The sequence below is a fragment of the Hypanus sabinus genome, chromosome 9 (assembly GCF_030144855.1).
Source record: "Hypanus sabinus isolate sHypSab1 chromosome 9, sHypSab1.hap1, whole genome shotgun sequence".
Classification (NCBI taxonomy): Eukaryota; Metazoa; Chordata; class Chondrichthyes; order Myliobatiformes; family Dasyatidae; genus Hypanus; species Hypanus sabinus.
Window position 1 is genome coordinate 85,016,521 of NC_082714.1, and position 17,997 is coordinate 85,034,517.

The following is a 17,997-nucleotide window of genomic DNA, read 5'->3' on the forward strand; positions in this document are numbered from 1 at the left end:
ACACAAACTTAAGAGTTCTGCAGGTCTTTGGGTACACGGGTCGGGGTCCGTCCATGCTGTGAAGTCGGCACGGGGGCCAGGTTGCCGAGCCTCTCGCGTAGTCTGCCCAGGACTGCTGCGGGTTCTTCCTCTTGCCCCCTTGGGGCTGGTATGAACTCTCCCGGGTCAGCCAGGGGTGCGCCGTACACCAACTTGGCCGATGAGGCATGCAGATCCTCTTTGAGAGCTGTGCGAATTCCAAGCAGGACCCAGAGAAGCTCATCCACCCAGTTAGGTCCTCTCAGGCGGGCCATGAGAGCCGACTTCAAGTGACGGTGGAAGCGTTCCACCAGTCCGTTCAACTGTGGGTGGTAGGCAGTTGTGTGGTGTAGCTGCGTTCCCAACAGGCTGGCCACAGCCGACCACAGGCTGGAGGTGAACTGGGCGCCTTTGTCGGAGGCAATGTGGGCCAGTACCTCGAACCGTGCTACCCAGGTTGCAATCAGTGCTTGGGCGCAGGAATCGGCAGATGTGTCGGTGAGCAGGACCGCCTCTGGCCACCTCGTGAACCGGTCTACCATAGTTAGGAGGTACCGCGCTCCTCAGGACACTGGTAGGGGGCCCATGATATCCACATGAATGTGGTGGAACCTCCGGTGGGTGGGTTCGAACTGCTGCGGCGGGGCTTTAGTGTGCCGCTGCACCTTGGCTGTTTGGCACTGCGTGCACGTTCTGGCCCATTCACCAAACTGCTTGCGAAGTCCATGCCACGTGAACTTGCAGGATACCAGCAGGACGATTGTCCCGATAGATGGGTGCCCCAAACCGTGTATGGAGTCGAAAACTCGCCGCCTCCAGGCTGCCAGGACGATGGGGCGAGGTTGGCTGGTAGCCACGTCGCACAGGAGGGTCCTCTCACCTGGGCCTACGAGAAAGTCCTGCAGCTGCAAACCCAAGACTGCGGTCCTGTAGCTGGGCATCTTGTCGTCTCCCTGCTGTGCCTCCGCCAGTGCTGCAGAGTCCACCCCCAGGGACAGGGGCTGGACAGCTGGTCTGGAGAGTGCGTCCGCCACGATGTTGTCCTTTCCCAAGACATGCTGGATGTCCATCGTATACTCGGAGATGTAGGACAGATGTCGCTGCTGGCGAGCCAACCAGGGATCAGACACCTTTGTGAACGCGAAGGTCAACAGTTTGTGGTCTGAGTAGAGCTGGCGGAGGTGGGACAGATGCTCCTGGCGACTGCTGCTGGCTATAAGGATGTCGTCCAAATAGATGAACGCAAAGTCCAGGTCGCGTCTCACCGCATCCATTAGCCACTGGAACGTCTGTGTGGCATTCGGAGGAACTCGAACAGGCCGAACGGGGTGATAAGTGCTGTTTTGGGGATGTCTTCAGGGTGCACCGGGATTTGATAGTATCTCTGGACGAGGTCTACTTTGGAAAATATTCTTGCCCCATGCAAAGTCCTGTGTGTGCGGCACGGGGTAGTGGTCTGGAGTTGTAGCCTCGTTCAGTCTGTGGTAGTTGCCGCATGGTCTCCAACCCCCAGCTGCTTTGGGCACCATGTGCAGGGGGGAGGCCCACGGGCTGTTGGACCTCCGTACGATCCCCAATTCCTCCATCCTCTTGAACTCCTCCTTTGCCAGGCGGAGCTTTTCCAGGGGGAGCCTTCGTGCGTGGGTGTGGAGGGGTGGTCCCTTGGTCGGGATGTTGTGCTGAACCCTGTGTCTGGGCATGGCTGCCGTGAACTGCGGTGCCAGAATTGATGGAAAGTCCGTCAGGATTCTGGTGAATTCGTTGTCCGACAGCTTGATGAGTCCTGGTGTGGGGCCGGCAACTTGGCTTCACCCAGGGAGAACGTCTGGAAAGTCTCGGCATGTTCCAGTCTTTTCCCTTGCAAGTCGACCAGCAGGCTGTGAGCTCACAAGAAGTCTGCCCCCAGGAGTGGTTGGGCCACCGCGGCCAGTGTGAAGTCCCGCGTGAACCGGCTGGCGCTGAACTGCAACTGCACTGTGCGGGTCCCGTAGGTCCGTGTCGTGCTGCCGTTTGCAGCCCTCAGGGTGGGTCCTGGCTTCCTGTTGCGGGTGTCGTACCCCGTCGAGGGCAAGACGCTGATCTCCGCTCCGGTGTTGACCAAGAAGCGGTGTCCCAACTGTTTGTCCCAGACGTACAAGAGGCTGTCCTGGTGGCCAACCGCCATAGTCATTAGCGGCAGCTGGCCCTGGCCCTTGCAGGGCGGGCAACAACAGCGGGCTTTTGTGCCCCACTGCTGGTGGTAGAAACACCACTGTTCACTGGCCTCCTCACTCCTGCCTCTGTGTTGTGTGCGCCCCCCTGCCAGGCCTGGTCTGGTCCGCTGTTGGGCACGTGGCCTGGTAATCTGACCGACGGATGCCACGCTCTCCCTCTTGGCTTTCCACAGCACGTCTGCCCGGCCCGCCACCTTCCGGGGGTCGCTGAAATCTGCGTCGGCCAGCAGCAGATGTACGTCCTTGGGCAGTTGCTCTAGGAATGCTTGCTCGAACATGAGGCAGGGCTTGTGTCCGTCAGCCAGGGCCAGCATCTCGTTCATTAATGCTGACGGCAGTCTGTCTCCCAAACCATCCAGGTGAAGCAGGCGGGCACCTCGCTCACGCCGTGAGAGGCCAAAGGTCCCAATGAGCAGTGCCTTCATATTTGCCTTTTTCCGCGGGCGACTGTATGAAATCCGCAACCTGGGAGGCCGTATCCTGGTCAAGGGCGCTCACCACGTGGTACTAACGCGTGGAATCAGAGGATATTTGCCGAATCTGTAACTGGGCTTCGGCTTGGCTAAACCACACACGTGGTTGCAGCGTCCAGAAAGTCAGCAGTTTTAGCGAAACTGCATGAACAGATGAAGAGTCGGTCATCTTTTGTCCAAATCCCGTTTGGACCGTCAGGGTCACCAATGTAGCGATTGTGCTACACACAGCTCTGAATTAACAACACGTTAAGTCGTTTCGAGACTAGTTTATTCAAACTTTGCGGCGTTGGCATTTAATTCCTAGCGCTCGCCCTCTCCGGGCGGAAATGACATCAGAGGTGCATTACCAAAGTCTCTCCCCGCGCGCTGGCTATTTGTGAGCCGGTTTGCCTGCGCAGAAAGTGGGTCGCCACAACAGGCCATTTTGTCAGCACTCGTGCAAAATTAGATTCGATTGGATTCAACTTATTTGTCATTGTGCCGAGTACAGATACAAAGCCAAATGAAATGCAGTTAGCATCGAACCAGAAATGCAAAGAATAGTGCTATTTACAAAATAACTGCGAATAAAAAGTGCTACAGCACACAAATATAAAAGTACTGAGACAGTACAATATGGGTGCAATACTGCTTAGCGCTGTGATGTGAGGTTCAACAGGGTCTCAGCCTCGGGGAAGAAGCTCTTCCTGAGCCTGCTGGTGCCTACCGGATGGGAGGAGAGTAAAAAGTCCATGGTTTGGGTGAGATGCATCCTTGATAATGCTTTTCGCGCTGCCCAGGCAGGGTTTATGGTAGGTGTTCTCAATGGTGGGCAATTGGGTGCCGATAATCCGCTGGGCAGTTTTCACCACCCGCTGGAGGGCTTTGCGGTCCGATACGGGACAATTGCCATACCACACTGAGATGCAGTTGGTGAGTATGCTCTCAGAGGTACAGCAGTAAAAGTCCGTCAGTATCCTGGGACAGAGGTGAGCTTTCTTGATGCTCCGCAGGAAATAAAGGCGCTGCTGCACCTTTTTGATCAGGATGGAGGAGTTCAGGGACCAGGTGAGATCCTCGGAAATGTGGACACCAAGGAATTTGAAGCTTGATACACGCTCCACTACAGCTCCATTGATGTAGATGGGGACGTGAGTGTGGCTCCTAGCAAGCCTGGTCCACAATGACCTCCTTGGTCTTCTGGGTGTTAAGGGCCAGGTTGCTGTCCGCACACCATGCCTCCCTCCCAAATTTTTCCCTCTTCACTGAGTTTCTGTTTATTCACTTCAAACTCCTTGGTGTTATCATTTCAGAGGATCTGTCCTGGGCCCAGCACACAAGTGCAATTACAAAGAAAGCATGGCAGTGTCTCTACTTCCTTAGGAGTTTGCAAAGATTTATCTAAAACTTTGACAAGCTTCTTTAGATGTGTGGTGGAGAGTGCACCGACAGGCTGCATAAGCCTGGTACAGGAACACCAGAGCCCTTGAACTGAAAACCCTACAAAAAGTAGTGGATATGGTCCAGTTCATCACAGGTGAAGCTCTCCCCACCATTAAACGCATCTACAAGAAGCATTGTTGCAGGAGGCATGTATCATAAAGGCCCCCCTCTGCAATCAAGTCATACTTGCTTCTTGCTGCCGTCATCAAGGTGGTGGTACAGGAGCCTTAGGACACAGGTTCAGGAACATCAAGTTCTTAAAGCCAAGGGGAGAACTTCACAACTGCGCTTACCCCACCACGGAAATGTTCCCACAACCTACAAACTCATTTTCAAGGACTCCATCTCATTTTCTTGATATTTATCGCTCATTTTTTTTTGTTTCTTTCTACGTTTGTAGTTTGTCTGCCATTGATTCTATTATGGTTATTGGATTTACTATGTATTCCACAAGAAAATGAATCTCGGGGCTGTAAATGGGGATATACATGTACTTTGATCTTCTCCCACAGGTCCCTAAGAACACAGAATAGTACAGCACAGAAACAAGCTATCTGATGCTGCACCAAACTAATTAAACAAACCCCTTCTACTGACAATTCTCATATTCCACCATTTCCATGTCTATACAACAGACTCCTAAACAGTTCTATCAGAATCAGAAGCATGTTTAATATCATCGACATACATAGTGAAATCTGGTATTTTGACAGACAGACATACTTTATTGATCCCGAGGGAAATTGGGTTTTGTTAAACAGTCGCATCAACCGAGAATAGTGTAGAAATATAGCAATATAAAACCATAAATAATTAAATAATAGGTAAATTATGTCAAGTGGAAATAAATTCAGGACCAGCCTATTGGCTCAGTGTGTCTGACTCTGAGGGAGGAGTTGTAAAGTTTCATGGCCACAGGTGTAGGAATGACTTCCTATGATGCTCAGTGTTACATCTCGATGGAATGAGTCTCTGGCTGAATGTACTCCTGTTCCTAACCAGTACATTATGGAGTGGATTGGAGACATTGTCCAAGATGGCTGCAACTTGGACAGCATCCTCTTTTCAGACACCACCGTCAGAGAGTCCAGTTCCACCCCCACAACATCACTGGCCTTACGAATGAGTTTGTTGATTCTGTTGGTGTCTGCTACCCTCAGCCTGCTGCCCAGCACACAACAGCAAACATGACAGCACTGACCACCACAGCCTCGTAGAACATCCTCAGCATCGTCCAGCAGATGTTAAAGGACCTCAGTCTCCTCAGGAAATAGAGACGGCTCTGACCCTTCTTGTAGACAGCCTGTGTTCTTTGACCAGCCCAGTTTATTGTCAATTCGCATCCCCAGGTATTTGTAATCCTCTACTATGTCCACACTGACAGTTGTGACTGAGTTGTGGCAGCAACTCGGTGTTTATCTATCTCAGTGTCTCCCTATCACTATCTGAGAATCTGCCAACAACAGGGGTGTCAACTGTGAATTTATAGATGGTGTTTGAGCTGTAGTTAGCCACACAGCCCTGAATGTCAGGAGAGTGGAGCAGTGGGCTAAGCACGCATCCTTGAGAAGCACCAGTGTTTATTGTTAGTGAGGAGGAGAAGGAGCCTTTGTAGAGGAAGGTACAGAGGTGCTGGTTTAGCTGAGTAAAACTGAGAGGATTACAGCATTGAACAGCAGGCTGATGTGTGGTTTGCTCTTGTCCGGGGCGACAAAGCAGAGTAGAGAAGTATAAGATTGCATCTGCTGCAGACCTGTTGTGACAGAAAGCAAACCGCATTGGGTCCCAGTCCTTGTTCAGGCAGGGGTTAACTCTAGCCGTGATCAAACTCTCGAAGCACTTCATCACAGTAAATGTGAGTGCTACCAGCTGACAGTCATTGTGCATCTTGGGCACCAGTACGATCGCTGCCCTTTTGAAGCAGGTGGGAACCTCAAACTGCAGCAAGGAGAGATTGAAGACGTCCTTGAATAATTCAGCCAGGTACTTGGCACAGGTTTTCCGCAGCCTGCCAGGTACCATCGTGGCATGATGCCCTGCAAGCGTTCACCTTCATGAAGGGCGTTCTTACGTCAGCCTCTGTGACAGGATGCTGTGGGGATCTGCACAGCTGTAGTGTTATTCTCATCGGGTCATTAGGGAGTGGAGCATCACTGCCATTTCTGCTGTTTGGTTTCTGTAATAAAATGCAAACCCTGCCACAGCTGTTGTGTCACATGGAATTGCCTTTCTGATCTCATGATGGACTTCCACAGGTAGTACCTGGACTTCTCAAAGAATTCTGAATGCAATAATCCAGATGTAGGCAAACCAGACTTTTATAAAGCTGCAACGGAACTTCACGACTCTTGAATTCAGTGTCTCGACTAATAAAGGCAAGCATGCCGTATGCATTCTGTACCAGTCTATCAACACGTGTAGTCACTTTCAGAAAGCTTTGCACTCGGACCCCAAGATCTCTCAACACTTACATTCATCACACTCTGGATAAAGCAGCCTCTTCTGAATTTCCAAATGAAGTTACAAGCAATTATTACTTGTAGGATGAGGTAGCGTAACGGTATTAGGTGCAAGATCAGAGTTCAATTCCCACCATAGTCTGTAAAGCACTTGAACATTTTCTTTATGACTATGTAGGCTTCCTCCAAGTACTCCAGTTTTCCTATATTCCAAAGATGCGCGGGTCGGGGTTAGTGAGTTGTGGCAAGCTATGCAGGCACCGGAAGTGACACTTGAGGGTGCTCAGCACAATCCTCGGCAATTTGAAGCAAATGACACATTTCACCATATGTTTCAATGTACACTTGACAAATAAAGCCAATCTTAATCCTGCATTTGACCTGGTGGCCAAGCCACTTTTATTCTGCCACCTCACATTCTGACAATCCACTCAGCATTTTCAGAGAGAAATTTGCATTGTTAGTTCAGGTAACATCTCCATGTTAGATTCAAGAGATGATGCTTTCTAGAAGGTTCTTCGCAAGTCAAGAATGAGGTGAAAATAAGAGATAGAAGCAGAATTAGACCAATCCACCATTCCATCATGGCTGATTTATTCTTTCTCAACCTCCTTTCTTTTGATGCCCTTCCTAGTCAAGAACCTGAAACACAAAAAAACTGCAGATGCTGTGGTCAAAGCAACACGTACAGCACGCTGGAGGAACTCAGCAGGTCGGGCAGCATGTGGAAACGAGCAGTCAACGTTTTGGCCTGGAATGTTGACTGCTCGTTTCCATGGATGCTGCTGGACCTGCTGAGTTCCTCCAGCGTGTTGTGCATGTAGTCAAGAACCTATCAACCTCCACTTTAAATATACCCAATGACTTGGCCTCCACAGCCATCTGTGATAATGAATTCCACAAATTCACCACCACCCATTCCTCTGGCTAAAAAAAATTCCTCCTCTCTGTTCTAAAGGGAATAAATCCTTTATTCAGAGGCTCTGTTCTCTGGATCTAGACTCCCCCACAATAGGAAACATCCTCTGATGAGGCAAGCGTAGGGAATGGTAAACACACAAGGAAAACACAGTTTAAAAAAAAACAAGCTTGGATCCAAATCCAACACTTGCAAAGAAATTTCCTGATACTAGCTGAACACAAATCCCACTCTACTTGTCCAAACCACTCAAGTCATTTAACCCAGCTGTTTCTGACACACACACAAAATGCCAAGTCAGTCCTGATGAAGGATCTCGGCCCAAAACATCGACTGTTTATTCCCCTCCATCGATGCTGCCTGACCTGCTGAGTTCCTCCAGCATTTTGTGTGTGTGTGTCGTTCAGGATTTCCAGTATCTGCAGAATCACCTGTGTTTACATTTCTGCCTGTGTTATGTGGAATAATCACTCTGCTGCTTGTGGTGAAGCTGGATATACAGCTAAGCTTGACTGTGCCTTTATGAGTGAAAAGTGTTACTCCCTGTAACAAAGGCCGTTTTACCGACACGATGGTCCTCATGTAATTCACCCATCTAATAGGCTTCCCAGTCACTGAGGTCCCTTGGCCCACACACATCATCAGTTATTCATCTAGCATAACCAGTTTCCAGTGCTCAGCCTACAGCCATCTATACCTGTGCAATTCCAGTACATTTCCAAACGTTTCCGAGAACATCTACCTCCACCAGCTCCTCAGGCTGCAATGATCAGATTTCAATCATCCTCTGTGTGAAAATCAATCTTCAAATCCCCTCTGAATTTACAATGTCTGTGCCCTCATCGTAAACACAAGAGATTGTGCAGATGCTGAAAACCTTGAGCAACACAGAAAATGCTCACCAGGTCAGGTAGCGTCCATGGAGGGAAATGGCCGAGACCCTTAGAATAATAAAGCAATGCAAAAGGGATACAGGAACTTCAGCCCAACCACAGCATGCTGACCATGGTACCTACTCAGTTTCCTGCATTTGCCCCGTATCCCTCCTCCACCTGCCCCTCCAAGTGCTTCTGAAACAACACTATTGTGTCTGTCTCAATCACTTCCTCTGGCAGCTCATTCCATACGCTCATCACCCTCTGCATGAAAAATAAATTGCCCCTCAGGTCCCCTTTAAATCTTTCTCCCCACACACCCTGAACCCATGGTTCCTAATTTTCATCTCCCTTACCCTGGGGAAAATATTGTCAAAATCTTAAACCTCTAGAAGGTTGTCCTTCATTCTGCTACATTGCAAGGAATGAAGACCTTCCCTGGCCAAGCTCTCCCTACAACTCTGCTCCTCTAGTCCTGGCATCATCCTCGTAAATCTTTGCTGCATTCTTTCCGGTGTGACCACATCCTCCCTATAACAGTGGGTCAGAAACTGTATAAAGTACTCGAAGCACAGCCTTACCAATAACTTATACAATGAGAATATAATGTTTCAACTTTTATACTCAAATATCCTGACTGGTGAAGGCCAGTATGCTAAATAGCCTTTTCACCAATCTATCTGTGCTGCACTTTCAATAAACTATGCAGTTGCACTAAGTCCCTCTGTTCCATTATGCTCCTTAGTGCCCTGCCATTCACAGTACACGTCCTTCACTGATGTGACTTTCCATAATGCACACCTGTATTGAAATCCATGTGCCACTCATCAGGACCTGTCCTAGTGATGGGTCTTAGCCCAGAAGATCAATGGTCTATTCCCCTCCCCACCCCCCCATTGGATGCTGCCTGACCTGCTGAGTTCCTCCGACATTTTGTGTGTTGTTCAAGATTTCCAGCAAAACACGGGATCTCTTGTGATTATGATGGTGTGTGGCCCTCTTCCTCTAGGAGGACCACAACCTTGTCGTAGGGTTCAGAGGATTGCAGTCCACAATGTCCTGGAAAGCTATGCTGGCTGGAGTCAGGGTCTTGGTAGGGTCACCCATGCCAAACAGGAAAAATGGGTGGAGGCTAGACTAAGAGTTGCCCACCAGTCCTCTAGGTTATGAGTTCAGCTCAGGACTAGCGACCATGACTGGTCAAAAACAATTGTTACAGAAAAGCAATGAATAATCCTTCTATCCAGAGAGAGATGGAGGACCTTCATTGCTGCCTAAATGTCAGTGGCCTAGGGGGCAGTAAGTGGTGCTCTTATCATAGCCTCTAACTCTCTATCCTAGAGGGGTACATTTCAATAGAGATGTACCTCAAATTCCTCTGTTCTGGGAGAACAACCACAGCCCGTCCACCCTGTCCTCACAGATGAGATGTTCCACCCCAAGCAACATCTTGGAGAATCACCCTACACCTTCTCCAGTCAGTTAGACTAATAGTCAACTTTTGAGATGTTATTGGGATGGAGACAATGAGACATATGCAAGGGGAGAGGCCATGAAGGGCGCTGAACTGTTCTATCCCAAGTGACTTCTAGGTGAATCTCCACTGCATTTTCTCTAGTCAGTTAGTCAAATACTCAGCTCTTAATCCCAACTGAGACAGGAGAGTGGGAGATTACAGATCTCCCACATTAAATGTAAAATTCCATTGCTAACGGACAAAAATTTACCAAACTTCGCTGGAGTTTAGAGGGGGATCTCACTGGGACCTTACAGATATCGAAAGGCTTAGATGAGAGTAGACATGGAGATGATGTTTCCAATAGCGGGAGAGTCAAGGGCCAGAGGGCACAGCCTCAGAACACCAAGGCATCCCTTTAAAACAGAGTTGAGGAGGAACTTCTTTAGCCAGAGGGTGTTGACTTTGTGGGATTCATTGCCACAAACAGTTACTGGGTATATTAAAGCAGGGGTTGACAGGTTATAGGGAGAATGAAGGAGAATGGAATAAGAGGGATAATAAATCAGCCAGTATTAAATGGTGGAACAGACTCGATAGGACCAGAAATAAGCCATTCAGTCTATGTCTTGTATATTGATTTTGTTGCATTACAATATGAAAACCCTTTCTACAGAGTTCTACATCACCAGTTCTTATAGCACACTTGCCTTTTTAAAAAAAAAATCCTTTTTCCCTTTACAGCCTGCAAACTCAAAGTAAAACCACCAAGTAAAGCTCCCAACACCCAATCATTGCCTGCTAGAACCACTAAAATCACATCACCTTGAATCATGCCCACATCGCTCCATCTCTTCCAGTGGGACCACCAAACCATTTGGCACATGGCGCCCAAGAGGAGTGGGATTTTATGGGGAACCCCCAGAGGGAGAGGATGGCAGACATCCACAAGTCAATTGGCAGGAAGGTAGAGGGCCACCTGTGTACCACCACAAACTCCTGAAACATGGTCACTTCAACCAGGTGACTGTGACCCATCATCACCAACTCACAGATGGAGCCAAGACCATGAGATACAAGGGAAGAATTATGTCATTCAGCCCATTGAGTCCACTCCACCATTCAACTATGGCTGATTTTTGTAACCCCAATGACCTGCCTTCTCTCCATGACTCTTAAAAACCATTATCGATCAAGTGCCTATTAATCTCTACTTTCAACACACCCAATGATGATCTTCAGAGCCCTCCAGCTGAAGAAGCTGTTCCTCAGTTTGAATGGTCCACTCCTTTATTCTAAGGCCATGCCTTCCACTGCTAGGGTTTCCTACTATCAGAGACAACCTCTCCATGAGAAGGCTAGGCATGTCACCAAAAAGACTTACAAATTTCTACAGATGAACCATGCAGAGCATTCTGACAGGTTGCATGCAGCCTCTAATACACAGGATTGCAAGAGAGCTATAGACTCAGCCAGCTCTATCACAGGCACACCCTGCCCACCATCGAGGACATCTTCGAGAGGCAGTACCTCAAGAAGGCAACATCCATCAATAAAGACCCTCACCATCCAGGGCATGCCATCTTCTCATTACTATCATCAGGAAGGAGGAACAGGCATTAGAAGAGTCACACTCAATGATTCAAGAACAGCTCCTTCCCGTCTGCCGTCAGATTTCTGAGTGGTCCATGGACATTTCCTCCTCATTCATTATTTGCACTATTTATTCTGTAAATGATTATTTTACATATTTTCACTGTACTCCTGTCATAAACCAGCAAATTTAACAATGCATCTACCTCCCCTGAGATACTGGAGTCCCACACGGCATGTTGCCCATGAAACGCATGGTCACATCTACTTCCCCTCAGATATTGGGACCACCCACCAGATGTGGCCCACAGGTGGTAGGACGTTCCACGTACAACAAAAACGCCTGGCAGCTGCAAAGCAGATTAAACAGTTGGACACATACACCATGCCTCAGATACTGGGGGGGCTCCCACTGGATGTGGCCCACAGGTGGTGGGGCGACCCACAGGGAACCAAAACCCCGTGGGAGCTGCAAGCAGGTGAAACACTTGGTCACATCTACATCCAGCACCACATTCCCATTCCCACTCCCACCCCCGGATTTTACTCAGGCTGCTGCTGACTCCTCCTGCCTAGATCCCGGTGATAACCAGACCTACAAACATCACCAACCCTAACCCACCCCCAGGCCTGAGGCTTGCAGTCAGGTGACTCCCTGGCCCCGAGGCCTGTTCAGAAGCGAGGCAAAGCAACACCATTAATATCAGCAGCCTGCCTCCCCAGCCCATCCACATTCCCGTAGACAGGGGTAAATAGAGTAAACTTTAACCTGTGATTATTTATCTTCAATCACTTTTCTCCATCTCTTTCCTCCCAGGCGCTTCCTGTTTATTTAAAAATATAAATCCTCACCCCCCCCCCACCACACCATACACGGCACCCAAGCGCAGAGGGACAAGCCGGCTGCTCATTGGTCCGGCCAACAGTCCATCATGCAAATCGCTGGCTCTGTTGGCCAAGTCGTCCGTCCGTCAACTGACACTGTCCGTCATCTCCTGCACCACTGGCCGTCCGCCACGTGATCGGGACTGGCGGTTCCTCCCACCTGCCGTCGTCAAGGAAGTTTTTGGCTTTGGCTCTGACTTTTTCCTATCTAGGGTGGCCGATACGTTGCCTGTCTGGACTAGTGATGGTTAAATCCGCCTTTCACGAAGAAAATTAGTTGATGATTCTCCTTTTTTCTTTTCTTACCCTGTATTAAATTTCAGTCAAAATTACTACATTTATTCTCCAGCCCTGAAGATCTCCAAAAACGCTGTCAAATCCTGACACCCAATAGTGCCAATTGATTGGCTGCTCCAGACGGCCCTTTCCCACTTCGATCTCTCTGATTGGGTCAATCCTCGCGTCCATCACTTACCTAACACCCCGCTATCTCCGAAATTCCGGCATTCGGCATCTCCTTTAATTAAAACTATATGCACCGTGGTTGCGTTCAATCTCCCATCATTAGTCCCAAGAACGTAGTTGCCTGTAGTCGCTCATCCCGCCCACAGATGGGCGATTTCTCACTCTGATTGGTCCACCTCCGGGGCCGAACTGTCAATCATTTGCGCAGGGCACCCCGGAAGTGGTGGAACACAGTTGAACCTGTTGGTCGGAGGTTTAGGGGAAATCCTGTTCGAGTGGGGAACGGGAGTGGCAATTTGTTGATTCTTCAGTAGCAATACAGTGCAAATACATAAAAATACTTGCAACATAAATAAATAGAGCAAAAAGAATAACGAGGTAGCTTTCGTGGACCGTTCAGAAATCTGACGGTAGAGGGAAAGAAGCTGTTATTAAAGCGTTGAATGTGAGTTTTCAGCCTCCCGTACCTCCGCCTCAAAGGAATAATCGGAATCAGGGTTATTATCACTATTCGTTATGTGCCGTGTCCGACCATGACCGGGATTGTTTTTTTCTATATAGAAGTGGTTTGCCATTGCTTTCATCCGGGCAGTGTCTTTATAATACTCTTTGGAGATGTCTGTCTGGCGTAGGGATCGCATAACGAGGACGTGGTGATAAGCACCAGCTGCCCCCGTGGCTTCATGCGACCCTGATCGGGCGTGGGGTGGGGCTAAGCATGAACTGCACCTTGCCCAGGGTGACCTGCAGGCTAGTAGAGGGAAGGAGTGCCTCACTCCTCCTTTGATAGAGACGTATCATCACCTCGTCACCCAAAGCATCACTGGTATATATCGTGAAATTAGTTGGTTTGCCGCAGCAAGACATAAAACGTTACTATAAGTTACAAAAAAATTGCAGTGCTAAAGAGGGATAATGAGATGGTTTCATGGACACTCAATGAGCCACACAATTGAAATGTTTGGAAGTCTGAAACTCTAAGAGATCAGCAGAGACAGGAAAGTTCAGGCTTAGAAACATAGAAAACCTACAGCAGAATACAGGCCCTTCGGCCCACAAAGCTGTGCTGAACATGTCCCTATCTTAGAACTACCTAGACTTACCCATAGCCCTCTAATTTTTTTAAGCTCCAGGTATCCATCCAGGAGTCTCTTAAAAGACCCTGTCGTTTACACCTCCACCACCGTTGCCGGCAGTCCATTCCACGCACTCACCACTCTCTGCGTTAAAAACTTACCCCTGACACCTCTGTTCTCTGCAAACGGTTTTATTCCAATTGAATGCTTGGAATCCCTGGTACGTGGTGGAGAGGCAGCATTCTAGTTGGGGTTGATGTCTCAGAATAACTCTGCACCCTGTGGATAAAAGAGGATGAATGGTCCTCCTCCAAAAACCCCACCAGACGCCACCTATCTGGAGTGGAAGTCAGTCGGCCTCAAACCCAAGAGACTGCTTAAGTTCTCAACACAGATGTTGTAATGAATCTGAGTCAAGTTTATCAAAGTTCAAATTAAATTTATTATCAAAGTACATATAGGTCACCTTATACAACCTTGAGGTTCGTTTTCTCGAGAGCATTCACAGTAAATACTAGAACCTGTGAGAGACCATACCCAACAGTCAATGTGCAAAGGACAAGAAACTGTGCCAATTCAAAAATACACAAAACATTACCAAAAAAACATAACGAAAGACCAACAAATTCAAGATGATAAATGTAGAAAATGCCAAGAGAAACCAGAAACAATCCAACACATTACAGGATGCTGCAGCAGTTTAACTTAATCTGATTACTTACAGAGGCACAACCAAGTGGCAGACATTATTCACCAAAATCTTGCTTTAAAATACAACCTCATAAAAGACTTTACTACGAATACAAGCTTGATCTGGTTTTTGAGTTGGAGACCTACAAATTAAATTACGACTGGTCTATTATCACAGATAGGAAAATCCACAATAACCTGGATATAGTTATACAGGATAAACGGGAAGAACAACTTACTTAATAGATATCGCCATTCCAAACACACATAACATACGGAAATCAGTAAGTTATAAACACCAGAAATATGCTGAATTAAAAGAGGAAATTGAAAGACTATGGAACATGAACAGGGTATACATTGTCCTGATAGTAATATCTACAACTGGTTTCATCCCAAAGACACTACACAACAGTATTAAACAATTAGATCTACACAGCAATACTTATGTAAATATTCAGAAAGCCACAATACTAAACACCACTAGAATAATTCAAAAATTCCTAGCAATTGAGAAATGAGCATGCTTGGCTATGCCCGTACCTCAGGTTTTACCAGCCTGAACCGAGAAAGAATAAATATAATAATAATAAATAAAAATTAACTATCGAGAACATGAGATAAAGAGCCCTGGAAGGTGAGTCCAGAGGTTGTGGGAACAATTCTGCGATGGGGTGAGTGAAGGGGTAATAATTGTTCCTGATGCTGGTGGTGTGGGACCTGAGGCTCCTTCCCAGTAGCAGCACCGAGAAGAGAGCAGGGCCTGGGTGGTGGGGGTCCCTGCTGATGGATGCTGCTTTCCTGTGACAGCGCTTTCTGTAGATGTGCTCAGTGGTGGGGAGTGCTTTACCCGTGATGGACTGGGCCACATCCACTGCTTCTGTAGGGTTTTCTGTTCAAGGGCTTTTGTGTTTCCACACACCGTATCACTGACATTTGCTGCCAGGTTTGTTGTTCTGCTGCAGCAGCACCATTCAGGAGACTGAAAAATAACAAAGCATTACTAAATACTGTGGATAACTAGTATGAAAGAGGTAGTGTTCATGGCTTCATGGACCGCTCAGAAATCTGATGGCAGAGGAGAAAAAATCTTTTTTGAATGTTGAGTATGGGTCTTCAGGCTCCTGTACCTCTATCCTGGTGGTAGAAATGAGAAGCGAGAATGTCCCAGATGGGGAGGGTCTTTTATGATGTCTTCTTAATTCTTAAGTGAGGAGAGGGCTTTAAGTAATCAGAATCAGAAATGGAATCAAGTTTAATATCTCTGTCGTATGTCATGAAAATTGTTGTTATGCAATATATAATAATTTAAAATATAAATTACAATAAGAAAAATATATAAATTAAGTAATGCAAAAAGACAGCAAAAAATTAGTGAGGAAATATACATGGGTTCATTGTCTAGTCAGAAATCTGACAGGAGAGGGGAGGAAGCTGTTCTTAACAAAATGAGTACGTGGCACTAGGCTCCTGTACTTCCTCCTTGATGGTAGCAATGGGAAGAGGGCTATAATGGAGACTAAGGAGCAACTATGTTTCATGAGGAGTTTGAGGAGATTTGGTTTGTCAACTACAACACTCAAAAACTTCTACAAATGTACCATGGAGAGCATTCGACTGTCTGTATCATCATCTGGTATGGGGGTGGGGCTACTGCACAAGATCAAAGTAAGTTGCAGAAACTTGTGAAACTAGTCAGCTCCATCATGGGTTGTTGCCTCCGTAGTATCCAAGACATTTTCAAGGAGCAGTGTCTCAGAAAAGTGGCGTCCATTATTAAGGACCTCCCACTACCCAGGGCATGTCTTCTTCTCATTGCTACCTCGGGAAGGAGGTACAGAAGCCTGAAGGTGCACACTCAGCGATTTAGAAACAGCTTCTTCCCCTTTGTCATCCAATTTCTAAATGGACATTGAACCCATGAACACTACCTCACTTTTATTTCTGTTTTTTTGCACTACTTATTTTAACTCAATAGATCTTTATATAGTAAATGTAACTCAGTTTCCTCTCTATATTTATTTATCATGTATTGTATTGTAAAGTTAACAAATTTCACGACATACGCCGGTGATACTAAACTAGGTTCTGATTCTGATCCCTGGCACACCATCACAAATTATGGCAACGTAACTCCTAGTTACAATGTGGTGGGATTTTTCGTTGGTACTGCTCCCTTTTCCTAAGTTATAGAGGTGGCAGGTTTGTAAGACGTGCAGTACTATGCAAATGTCTTAGCCGCATATGTATAGTTAGGGTGCCTAAGACTTTTGCACAGTACAATATTTGTCAAAGTGTAGCAGAGAGTGAGTTTGTAAATCTGGCGGGAGTGAAGGATGTTGGGAATGGTGAGGGTGGAGCACCGTGGGAGTGTTGTGGGACAGGTGCAGACACACCCGGCCCTGAGACACCGGGCAAGGTCATCTGATTCCAAACAATTGCTTTATTGATCATTACAGAATGTCTCTCTGGTGCTTCCCAATCCCTCCTGCTTTTCTCAACTAGCATTCCCCCCCTCCCTGCCCCTTTCCTACTCTCAGTCCACAATAGAGACCCATATCAGAATCAGGTTTATCATCATTCATGTCATGAGTTGTTTTTTATTGTGGCAGCAGTTCTGTGCAATACATAAAATTACAACAGTACTGTGCAAATAAGTATAAATATTTTATTATAAATAAATACTATAAAGTATATATATATATATATACACACACATACATACACCTTCCCTGGTGGCATATATGTGTGTATGTATATATGTACACACATATGTATGCCCGAGCCAACATTTAGCACAATACTGTAGACTGATTAAACTCTGGGGATTTCCTGCATGTTGGTGGCAATTGTGTACAGTAAAGATTGGGATGTCTGACAAGGGACTGCTTTCCTTTAAAAGCTGTTGCAAATAAGGCCATAGGAGTAGAGTTAGGCCATCTGGACCATTGAGTCGGATCTGCCGTTCCATCATGCTGATTTATTATCCCTCTCAGCCCCATTCTTCTGCCTTCTCCCTGTAATCTCTGACACCCTGACTAATCAAGAACGTATCAGCCTCTGTTTTAAATATGCTGTACCCAATGACTTGGCCTCCACAGCTGTCTGTGTCAATGAATTCCAGATTCACTGCCCTCTAGTTAGAAAACAAACTCCTCATCTCTGCTCTAAAGGGGGGCTGTGCCCTCTGGTCCTAGATGTTATCACTACTGGAACCATCTTCTGCATTCATCTGGGCCTTTTAATATTTGGTGGGTTTCAATGAGTTCCTCCCTCATTCTTCTGAACTCAGGTAAGTACAAGCCCGGAGCCATCAAACACTCCTCGTATGTTCTAAACACAAGAGATTCTGCAGATGCTGGAAATCCAAAGCAACACACACAAAATGCTGGAGGAACTCAGCAAGTCAGGCAGCATCTATGGAAATGAACAAACAGTTGTGATTTCAGG

General features: G+C 47.1%; 1 protein-coding gene across 2 annotated transcripts in view; it reads right to left on the minus strand.

The window, feature by feature from the left end:
- The window catches only part of LOC132399551 (zinc finger protein 687-like), a 62,715-nt gene extending 49,802 nt beyond the window's left edge, over positions 1-12,913 (minus strand). The window contains exon 1 of one of the 2 annotated variants that reach the window (XM_059980031.1): positions 12,792-12,913. The gene's annotated coding sequence lies outside the window, so the exon portion shown is untranslated. Of the gene's footprint in view, positions 1-12,200; positions 12,329-12,791 lie in introns of those variants that run through there. The other variant, XM_059980030.1, reaches the window with a different exon arrangement.
- Positions 12,914-17,997: the final 5,084 nt, after the last annotated feature.